This window comes from Danio aesculapii, chromosome 4 (genome assembly GCF_903798145.1).
Source record: "Danio aesculapii chromosome 4, fDanAes4.1, whole genome shotgun sequence".
In the NCBI taxonomy this organism is placed as follows: Eukaryota; Metazoa; Chordata; class Actinopteri; order Cypriniformes; family Danionidae; genus Danio; species Danio aesculapii.
The window spans coordinates 47,894,224-47,906,827 of NC_079438.1; the positions used below are offsets into that span (position 1 = coordinate 47,894,224).

Consider the following 12,604-nt stretch of genomic DNA (forward strand, 5'->3'; position numbering starts at 1 on the left):
TTCACGCCTGCTGTTCTCGAGTAAATACACCAGAGGCCACAGATGACTGTCTGACTGATGGACTGACCGATATCCCCACCCACACCCTACCCTAAACCCAGCTGATTTCAAAAAGATTTCAAAAGCACCTATTAACCCGATCACCGCCTTCCCTAAACCCATCTGACAGTGTTTTAAAGGCAATCTAGAAAAAGAAAAGCCTGATTTTTACCACGTTTTCAGAATTTACCACATTCTCACAATTATTTAATTTCTTATTTAATTATTTGCCTTTTGTTTTTGTTTTACCTGCTTGCTGGAAGCAGACTTTCTTCGCCAAACTCGAACCCCATCGTCAGGGTCAACTCCTCTCTGTGTCTCAAGTAAATGACAAGCTAACTGGACAAACAGGTAACAGTGGGAAACCTGTCCATATGGAGGTACTGTATGCGGTCAGCTGGTAAGCGAGAAAAGGAACAACATCATACCACCCTGTAGCGTTTATTTTAAAGATGGAATACAGCAATACATACTTCTGGTTACATAATTCGCGATCTCTAGAAACGTATATAGGGCTACGTTTTCAGAATGAACCTATGTTGCAAAAAAGAGATGGGAAAAAAACAACTACTGAATATGGAAAAAAAACTAATGGGAATGGATTAAAACATAACAACAAATCTTTAAAAGGTTCAGAAACTGGATGAGGATGACTCTTTCTAGTGTGCATGTGTAAATCACATTGATTGCTTTTATAACCTGGTTGGTGACTAAAATCTTTCATTTATATTTTAAATTTTTCCCACAAAAGTAAAACTATTTTTTTGAGAAACAAAGTGATTTTCTATTTTTAGTGTACTATGCCTTTTAAAATGTTCCCTTGACTATAATTTATAAAAAGAAACTCCTCCAAAATACAAGAGGTCTAATTAAACTGAATGAATTTTGGGCTTAAAACATAAGCATGTAGTGCCAAAAATGTAAATATCATGTTGTCAGTGGTGTGACATTTCTGCATGTTATGTTTTTCTCTGTTCTGCACACCACTAAAAATCCAGCATCCTAGCTGTTGGTTGTAGACTGCAATACAATATTTGCGCGTGACCGCACGAGATTCCTCTGTTGCCCTGATCCGCAGAGAGAGGGAAGAGTATGTGGAACCGTTTAATTACCCCTGAATCTGCTCGCGACATGACGGGTGAACCGCAGAGTCTGTTTAAAACTGGCCCGCGGCCACAGACTGTGCAGCGAAAGCACAATCCACTCTCCACTGCTCCAGATGACACACAAAACAGAGAGCACCGCTGACAGCCACAGAGATGTGCCATTCAAATAACAGCCCAGAAAGGAGTCTGACAAGACTGAATGCATAAAGTGCTGAAAGATAACTACATGTACATTGGTATGGATCTTTAAATTCAATTCAACTCTCAACTTTCAGCATTTACTATACTGACTTTACAAGTAAGGCTTCTGACTAAGAATCATCTACTAAAGAACCATCCCGGCAGGCACACGATGTCATATGACGTTGAGCTTTAGTTCTATTTTGATTGCGATGTCAGGTGACCAAAATTTTATGTCAATTTGCTGTCTAATACTGACGTCAGCTGACAGATAGCATTGATATTTGGTGGGTTTTAGGCGGTGGCATTAACTAACTAAAATCCAACATAGTTTTAACGCCATGATATGACAACCATACAACGTCAAGGTCTAACATCACTTGACATTGATCTTAAGTGAAATTTAGGTTGTATCATTAACTATCCAGATTTCAACATCTAGTCAGTGTTTCAAACGAACATCATTTTGGCATTAAACACTGGCACATACTCCTAAGATAACAAAAGTCCAACATCAGCTTAACGTTATAATGTCATAATAATCCACCTTGATGTTGGAGTCTGACCTCAAACGGACGTTGGGTTCTGACATTAACCCGATTTTCATATACAACCAAATTTCAAAGTTAGTTATTCTGATGTTGGAGTCAATTTTACATCTGTGTGACGTTTGACGCCTGCTGAGATGTTTAAATGGTCTTAAATGAAACCAAAATGTGTCAAAATGCAATCTGAAGTAATGACAATAAAGCGATATGTTTGCTTATTAAAAATAATAAAACATCTTATTAAAATTCTTTCTCAGAATAATGAACAACACAGCTTGAGCCATGATGTCTGATGAAAAAGAATTGACCGTTATAAACCTGATCTTGATAATAAGTCACTTCATATAATTATAATAAAACACTAATGTGTGTATGATTTTGCTTGTTTTAATCAGACTTGGTAAGTGAATCATTCAGCGAGTCATTTTATTTAATTATTAGTTCAGAATCTAAAGTAACCAAAAACTATTTCTGTGAAATACAATAACTGAACTGAAAAATTAACTGAACATTCTTTTGTAATGTTGGAAAAATGGTAACAATTGACTTCCACAGGAGTTGATTTTAAAACTCAGTCAATGGTTACTGGTTTCTTACATTCTTCAAAATATATCATTCTGTTGTGTTCAACAGAAAAGGAAACTCATAATAGTTTGGAGGGGGGAAACTGGAGGAGGAAAATAGTTAGGAATTTTTAATATTGGGGTGAACTATCCCTTTAAATGCGGTACAGATTAGACAAACTGCATTAAATTGGAAAAAAATTAAAATGTATAAATTTTAATAAATAAAATAAAACTACATTACATTAAATGAAAAATTCTAATTATTAATAATAAAATAAATAAATAAATAAATAAAATAAATAAAGGCGGTTAATTCCGCTGTGGCAACCCCTGATATAAGGGACTAAGCCAAAGGAAAATAAAATAAAATAAAATAAAATAAAATAAAATAAAATAAAATAAAATAAAATAAAATAAAATAAAATAAAATAAAATAAAATAAAATAAAAATAAATTAAATTAATTAAATTTAATGAACAGCTGTGATGACCCCTGATAAATAAGGGACTAAGCCAAAGGAAAATGAATAAAAATTAATAAATTAAATTAAATTAAATTAAATTAAATTAAATTAAATTAAATTAAATTAAATTAAATTAAATTAAATTAAATTAAATTAAATTAAATTAAATTAAATTAAATTAAATTAAATTAAATTAAATTAAAAATCCTTCTGATCTACATCTTTTTAATTTGGAATTTGGTTTTAACAAGTAGGACTTTTTATTTGTGGAGGTACTGTAATACTACCTTACCTCTTTTGTCTGGAGCAATGACAAGCAAAAAATGCACACGCTATTTCCCACAGCTACTTATTTAAGTCGTACGTAATCTGACTCGTCTAGAAGTGCTTGTCTAAGGACATCACTGAAACTAAATAACAGGTGCACCACTTCCTCAATGCTGTACTCAGAAACCTAATACACAACATATGACACACAGGTGTAAACACACACACACACACACACACGCACACACGCACACACACACACACACACATGCACACACACTGTATCTGAACATTCAACCACACATCTTATTAATAAATCTTATGAAGAGGGAGCTAAATGTGTAAATCCCTGAGCCAAGTGGGTGCTGAGAGTCATTAAAGCAGTTGAAGATCTAACAGGGCAAACAGAAGGCCGTCCACACAAGACTGAACACAACAGGACGTGGTATGAAGAAAAAAAAAGGTCAGTAAGGACAAGCATCTTCCACAACCACAGAGTAAATCATTCATGCAACAGAAAGTCTTCAGGTGACCTTCAAGTCCTGGATAGAAGAAAAAGAGCAAAACACAGTGAGAAAGAACATGAGCTATACAAGAAAAACACACAGGATCATAGTTAGAGACAGCAACTTTAACAGGAATAAGCTACTAATACCTAGAACACAACAAAAACACCAGAATAGGGCTCTGGGATTTGGGGAAAATATCTATTAGCGATGTTGATTTGATTTGTGATTTAATTTTGTAGTCAAGCTTCAGCTCAATAATCTGTATCGTAGCTTCTTACTGCTAAAATGCAGTGAGTGTTAGTTAAAAAAAGGAACTGAAAAGATATTAACATACTAAAACATTTCTTCAAATTTATTTTTAAATATTCATAAATTAAACACTCATTTTTCTCTAGAGAAAACAGTAAGCACAAACAAAATTACATTACCTTCCTGTAAACAAATTGAACTCAGATTAGGGAGACTGATGGAGTGTAGCTTATTATACAAACAAAATATATATATATATATATATATATATATATATATATATATATATATATATATATATATATATATATATATATATATATATATATATAAAAAATACAGAACACTCAAACTAACATGGCTGAAACTACTGAAATTGTACTTTGCTGTTGCTTGCTATTAGATTGAGTGTCACTGGCAATACTTTCAGTTGACTTTTTAGCAAGACACTCATCATTTAATTATGCCCACTCAATTGGCTAGTAAGACTATTATAGATAGACGGCAGTCGTGCATTTGCTCTGGGCAGGGGATATCAAATAATACAAATATATTTCATATTGCAGCCTCTTGCGATTAGCTAATCGCAGCGTTTCAAATCTGATTTCAGGTTTCAGATCTGTCCTTTATTAAAGTAAATAAAAGTTATTTCTCTGGTTTTTTTAATGGAATGTGGTGTCAATTGAAGTAATAATATAATATAATATAATATAATATAATATAATATAATATAATATAATATAATATAATATAATATAATATAATATAATATAATATAATATAATATAATATATGCTAAGAAAGCAATTTTAAATAGGGCAAAATGATTAAAATATAAAATTATAAAGAATATAGTTATAGATAGTTATAGATTCAGATTATATATTTTTATAATAATAATAATAATTATTATTAATAATAATAATATAAATAATAATACAACAATAATTAATCATAATCAACAGTTTAACCACTTATATAGAATATAGTTACACATTTTATATATTTTTTATAATAATAATAATAATTAATAATAATAATACAACAATAATTAATCATAATCAACAGTTTAACTGCTTGTATAGAATATAGTTACACAGATTATATATTTTATAATAATAATAATAATAATAATAATAATACAACAATAATTAATCAGAATCAACAGTTTAACAGTAACATATCCACCTAAAGTAGTCTGTACCTTAACAAACTACACTTTAAAGTAGCTTCATCATGTACAAAAAAAAAAAAAACGAAAGAGAAAGAAAAGGAGAGGGATCTCCTTCTGGTGAAGAGGCTGAAAAGAGACAGCCAAGAGACGGATGCAGATGAGGCCGTGAGAGAAAGGAGAAAGCAGAGCATCATTCCCAGCCTCTCCATATAATCATTCCCATCCAGCCCAAAGAGCTGGCCCGCCTCCAGCTCGCACTTCACCCGGCAGCCAGCGAACAGCCCGCTATTATAGGATGCCTTCAGTCTGCGTCCAGTGCGGTCGGGCGCGCAGTGTCTATTTCGGAAGATTTAGGCTGAATTCCGACGACTCGCAGTCTCTGGTCGTCCCAGTGTCGCCCATCCCAATCAATCCCAGGAGGCTGTGTGGGGCTGGGTAATGAAATGGGAAGCCTGGTAATTACGCCGCAGTGGGTAATTATCAGGTTGTTTCACAAGCACTTTGCAATCCCGATGCGCCGTTTTACCAGGGCCTGACAGCAGGATGACCTCTTTTTTTTGTTTTTTTTTTTACAAAGGGACCCCCCAATTACATCCAGCGCCCGCATGTTGCCACCTGCAGGGGGCAGTGTATTCATATGCACCGAGACCACCTCAGCTGGTATTTATGCGGGGTTTTGGGCACACATGGACCTTGTAACCCGCCACTAATCCTACAGTGTGAATTCACAAGCTCGTAACCACAAGTCTGAGATCCGAAAAGTTCCTAGATCCCACAAGCCAAACAGATGAGCGGCTTGCTGATAGCCCTGACAAGAGTGATTTTCACCACTGGCAGTTTGAGGGGAATAGAGAGGAGATGTATAGCGCTGGTATAATTACAGGCAGGGGGAAATCTATCACTTAACAACTAAGATGAATCTTTCTGTCTGGGATTGTACGACTGGCCTCCCCTGAATTGCAAACTCTGTGTGCAACTCCTGATAAATCTGCTTGCGAGAAAGCGATCCCCTGTTCTCAGCACTGGCCGGGTCTCTGGAGAGCATGTCTGCGCGTTTATTTGGCTTAATTACTATGCTGCATTCACAGGGGGGGAGTGAGAATGAATGACACTTCACTTAACGACTATCCTCTCCTGGCCAACTACTGTCTGCCCACCGCCTTCATTAAAGCAGCCGCTCTCTCTTCCCTCTTCGCCACTCTTCCTCCAGCCTTTCCGCTCTCGTTTTAACACTCAGACTCTGTGTGGGTGTGAACAGCGATCTGTCATACTGCAGAGCATCAAAAGAGCCATCAAGCACCTGTGGACGGTGTCTGTCCATTACACACACACACACACACACACACACACACAGACACACACACACACACACACACACACACACACACACACACACACACACACACACACACACACACACACACACACACACACACACACACACACACACAGCTCCATCACCATGGCCAGGTGTCTAATTATCTAAGCCTGCCTCCATTCTCACACATCTCGCTGGCCAGAAAACACATCAGACACATTTTCTGTGTCACACACACAAACACACACACACACGCTATGTAATGTCTCAACCACAATTAACCCGTCAAACAACAAATTATTGTATGGTATGTGCGGTCATTTTGAGCTGTGATATATATCATCAATACATCATATTCTATTTTTAATTGTACTATTATTTTATTACATACCGAGATTCATAAAAGTAGTGTATATATATATATATATATATATATATATATATATATATATATATATATATATATATATATATATATATATATATAGCTGAAGTCAGAATTATTAGCCCCCTGAATTATTTACAATTTCTCTTTTCTAACTCATTTCTAATAACTGATTTATTTTATCTTTGCCATGATGACAGCAAATAATATTTGACTAGATATTCTTCAAGACACTTCTATAAAGCTTAAAGTGACATTTAAAGGCTTAACTAGGTTAATTAGGTTAACTAGGCAGGTTATGGTAATATTATGGTAATAATAATTACTGAAACATGGAATGTAATTGATTAAATTAATAAAAATGTATAAAAATTGTCAATATATTTGTAAATAAATTGTAAAAAATATTTTAAATTAATGTTTATTAATATTATAATTAATTGATATTATATATTAACTTATATATTCAAAATATTATTTATTAGTTAATATAACATATTAACATATATTTTCAAAATATTAGTAATTAATTGATATTATATATGAGCTTATATATTCATATTATTAATAATTAATATAATATATTAACATATATATCCAAAATATTATTTATTAGTTGATATTATATATTAACATATATATTCAAAATATTAGTAATTAATTGATAATATATATGAGCTTATATATTCATATTGTTAATAATTAATATAATATATTAACATATATATCCAAAATATTATTTATTAGTTGATGTTATATATTAACATATATATTCAAATATTAGTAATTAATTGATTTTATATATTAACATACATTTCACAATATTATTACTTAGTTTATATTATATATTAATAAATATCCAAAATATTAGTAATTAATTGATTTTATATATTAACATACATTTCACAATATTATTAATTAGTTTATATTATATATTAATAAATATCCAAAATAGTAGTAATTAATTGACATTATGCATTAACATATATTTATATTCACAATATCATTAATTAGTTGATATTATATATTAACATATATCCAAAAACAATGTAAAAATGTGTATGAATGATATTTCATGGCAACACAAGTTACATACATAACTTATTGTCAAAATAAGTCAAAACTTAAAGTCAAAATATACTATTTTCAATTCTTTTTTATAAAGTTGATTAGACCGAATCAAATGAAAAAAAAAAAAAAAAATCTGATATATGATATATTTGTTTTCTAACCAGTCACAAAGCATCAATGTGACAGGATTAAAGTTATCTTTCCTTCCATAGCTAACAATGAGTGACAGGGCATTTTGTCAGATTATTAGTTCCGGATTTCTGTGGCGTCACACTAAGTAGCTGCCTAGACCATATAGAAATCTCACTGCTCCAAAACTCCATTCCACACAAATGCCCATTAAACATCCATTATCATCTGATTGGCTGTGGTTGTGCTACATCACACAGCATTTTCGCAATCATTGGAAACGTTTAGGCAGGTCTCAATTCAACTAGATTCAGAAGAAGAAAAAAAAAAGTTTTATCCAATGGGAAAACGTCCTATTGTTCAGAATATGGGCCATTTTGACATGCTCAATAGATGTTTTAAACCGCATGTATCAATCAAAGTAAATCCAAATCCATTACGACACGCGAAAGACTGAGTCAGAGAACATACAGCCATAAAGTGCACAGGTGGCATAAGTTTGGAAAGCATTCTGATGACGCATCGTGAGACTGTTTTCCCACAATGCCTTGGGCCATCCAAGCACAACAGTATTAACTCAGAGAAGCATGTGATTGATTACAGGTGGACCTGCATCTTTTTTATATTAAAGCCTCCAGTCTTTCCTCTTAAAGTTAAACAGCAGATGCTGATGCTCAGAGCAACAATTGGTTTCTTAAATCCTCCCTCTCTCTCTCTCTCTCTCTCTCTCTCTCTCTCTATGCAGTGGAGAAATTTTCATGGCATTACTGCAATTGATTTTTTTATTTCTATTTTAAATCCAGAAATAAGCGCTGAAGTACTTATTTTTCCATACTACTACCACTACTTTTATCCAATGCAATAGGTTAAAACCTCTTCTTTTTTGTGTTTTAGAAGAATTCTTCAGCTGTTTTAATGAATCTGAATTACTTATACTGAGTTATAGGCAGTGTTGGGCAGTAACATGTTACTAGTAATGCGTTACTGTAACAGCATTACTTTTGACAGTAACTAATACTGTAACGCATTGTACTGCACAATATAGTAACTCCGTTACCATAACATTATGATGCATTTATCAATCACTTTGCAAATTAATTCATTTCGGCTGCAATCTAGCCTACATCTTCCTGTTTACAGCGGCGACGCATTGTGGGATTGGTGGATGCCACAATAGTATCTGGATGCAGCCTTTGTGATGCTAGCTGAGATTGTATATCTCAGAGATGCAATGTCAGACACAATGCACTCAATTGAGCTAGTGACGTCACTTTGATGGGTAGGATTAGGGATGGGGTAAGGTGAGCCCTTTCAAAAGCATTGCATGCAGCTCAGGTTGCATCTGCACCGAGTCTGCAGCCAGACCCCTCTCGAATGCCAACAATCACCGTAAAGAAGATGCGTCATGTAAGAGGCGTCAGACTGGTCAAGTCTGACAGAAGTCAAGTCTGACAAAAAGTCAAGCAAAAGACCAAAATCGCGGGGGTACACCAAGTGCGCGCGTGTGCGAGAGACCGAATACATGCAAGGTAGACAGAGAGACTATTAACGTTACTATTATTAATTACTATTACTAATACTATTATGTTTGTTGTTTAAAATAAATAAGCACATATTTGTTATCTGTATAACATAATTATTGTTTAGTAGACACAGTGACACATTTCTGTCATTTTTCAGAACCCATTATTTAAAATGTACAGTGTTGTATTACTCAGAAAAAATGCTGTGATTTATTTTTTTATTGTTTTACATATTTCTATAGCTCTATACAACAACAGATAGCAGTTTTTTGGTGCTGAGTTTCACCAAATTGATTCTGAATGATAATTCAGATTACTTTCATTTATTTGTTTCATACAGGTTTTGTGTTTGTTGTATATTGTTGCCAGTTTTCATACTCAAGCCGTGAAGGAACATGTTTAAAGATTAAATACAACAACATGGTGCTGAAGCAACTTTAGTTTTTGCTTTTTTGTTTCTTAATATATATTATTCAGCTGGTTTATCACCTTTGATATTTTCATTTTTGTGCTGCTGGTTAGACTAAAATACATTAATTTGAAAAAATTACTTTTTATTCAAGCTTGTTTTGTGATTTAGTTGTGAGAATGCAAATTAATAAAAACTGTGAAGCTGATCAACAGTGTATTCTCCATGCAGGACATAAGTGACGTTATAAGGGCATTAATGGGAGAATTAAAAATGTTCTTTGGAAAAGTAACTCAAAAACTACTTTTAACAGTAACGCATTACTTTTTGGTGTAAATAATGGATAAAGTAATTGAGTCACTTTTTAAACAAAGTAACTAGTAACTGTAACTAGTTACTATTTTTCAGTAACTAGTACAACACTGTGTATAGGCATAGAAAGAATGACAAGCAGATGTGTCAACTGATCAATTTTGTATCAGGACAAGCAAAAATGGCTTTATATTTAGGCCAACAAAACCTTATCAAAGTGTTCATTTGAATGAGTGTTTAAAAAGGGTGTTAATTGATTTAAAATTGTGTAAGTTACTGAGCAATTTATCAACCTTTGAAAAGAATTGATGAAGTAGGAAAGCTCTGTTTTGTGTTTGAAGGAGAACTCATTTTCTCTTTGTGATTTTTGAAGAAGGAATTGATTTGTCTGATTGATCTTCAAGGGTTTTGTTGTTTCTAGATGGAAATTAATCTGTTGTTTTTGTTTTGTCTTTTAATTTGTGGTCACTTCTATTTTAAGTAGCAATATTGCTTAATAAAGTGTTTTTGAATCAAATCTTGCTCTATCTCTCTCTTCCTCTCTCTCTTCACAACACATGCTCAGCCCAAAATAAATCGTCTTTTTCACTCCTCCTTCATTCTCTGGCTCTATAAAAGAAATGAGAGGGCGTTGAACGGACCCTGGTGGGGTAAACCCATGCCACACACAGACCTTACAATCAACACACCAGCGGCACAGATCCACTGACAGAACAGAAGGCTATATTTACCAAATGAGGGAGAGAGAGATCACCGCCACACATAGATGCGTATACTTTTGGTCATGTTCCTGAACAAAGAACCACAGCGAGCCCGCTAAGCTTACATTAAAAAGGGAAACAGCCCAAAATATGCCAAAAATGTTGCCGCTTATTTCCGTGAGAGATGAAAGCTCTGGGTTACAAAGAGGCTGCTATAGTCTGGATCGCTCCGCTGTCTCCTTTAAAATAGCAACGAGTGGAGAATAACATGCTTGGTGTTACCACCATTCATGCATAGCGGCCAGCATCACCAAGTGCAATGTATTGAGTACAGTATCAGAGAATGATACTTCAAAATGTACAATATGCGAGAGTATGAGTGTGCATACTTGATGAAATGTGAGTAGTCTTGCCAATATGTAGTGTAAAACTGTAGATAGTGACAAAGCAAGCACATGCAAAGGAGTATTTCAGCTTCAGTACAAGTTAAACTGAACTGAGAGCAAGCACATGCTTAGAAATAAAGGTTCCAAATGGGAACTTTTGTAAACAGAGGCACCATTTTTGGTTTCTAAAAAACCTTTCAGTGATTAAGCATTTTTTGGTCACACTTTATTTTGATGGTATTTAAGTTACATTGCATCCACATGCCAACTAATTCTCATTAGATTATGAGGGTTGGGTTGGGGTTAGTGTAAATTGACATGTACTTGCAAAGTTTCTTATAGTCAGTTAAATGTCTGTTGAAGGAGCAGTATCAACAGATATTAAGCAGACAGTCTAATACTCAACTGGACCATCAAAATAAAGTGTTACCCATTTTTTTCTTAGCATGATAAACATTTTACAAAACGAATATATGAAGAAAGCTTTGAAGATTCACAGATATTTCAAGTTCTTCACTGAACCATAAATACTAATAAGAACTTTTCTTTTAACAAATAAAAATAATTATTTTACTGATTTTAATATGTTTATTAGCAGCAAATAATGCTACACTTGTTCCTCCTCTCTTTAAAAAAAAAACCCAAATCTGGGTTACAGTGAGCCATTTATAATGGTGATAAATTCATGAAACATAAAAACTTTTACAGCCAGAAAACAATACATGTTAATATACAGTAAAAAAAAAATTACTAATATTGATCATGTCTTATAACTGTTACATCTATTTATATAAATGTATTGCCATGACAATAAAATGCAAAACTCCTAAAAAGAATGCAAAGAAAAAATGTTGTCTATATTTTTAATATTTACAGGAGTGTTGTTTTAGGTACAAAAAAAGCAAGTTGCTTTAATAAAGCCTGACATTTATGCTTTAAACTCCTCCATAATGTGCCCTTTTTACTTCTGTAGTTGTAAGTGCTTTTCTGTAAGCTCAGTTTATTCTTCAATAACGACTCTAAATTATGTTCTGGGCTAAGCAACACTCTGTTGATTGAATTTAACCTGGGATACTGCAAAGGATTGCTGTAAAATCAATTTGGAGGCATGAGAAATTAGACGTCTGGCCGCAACTGCGGAGTCATTACCCACTATACCTTGTTCAGAGTTCACAAGCCATATGACAGAGTACCAATGAAGAGTTTAAAGCTATAGGACAGTGCACTGTGGGAAAAAAAATGATCTGGGAGAGCCAATACATGCAGAAT

At 33.5% G+C, this 12,604-nt stretch overlaps 1 protein-coding gene across 1 annotated transcript in view; it reads right to left on the reverse strand.

The window, feature by feature from the left end:
• Window positions 1-12,604, reverse strand: part of sema3aa (sema domain, immunoglobulin domain (Ig), short basic domain, secreted, (semaphorin) 3Aa) — a 52,795-nt gene that overhangs the window by 39,446 nt on the left and 745 nt on the right.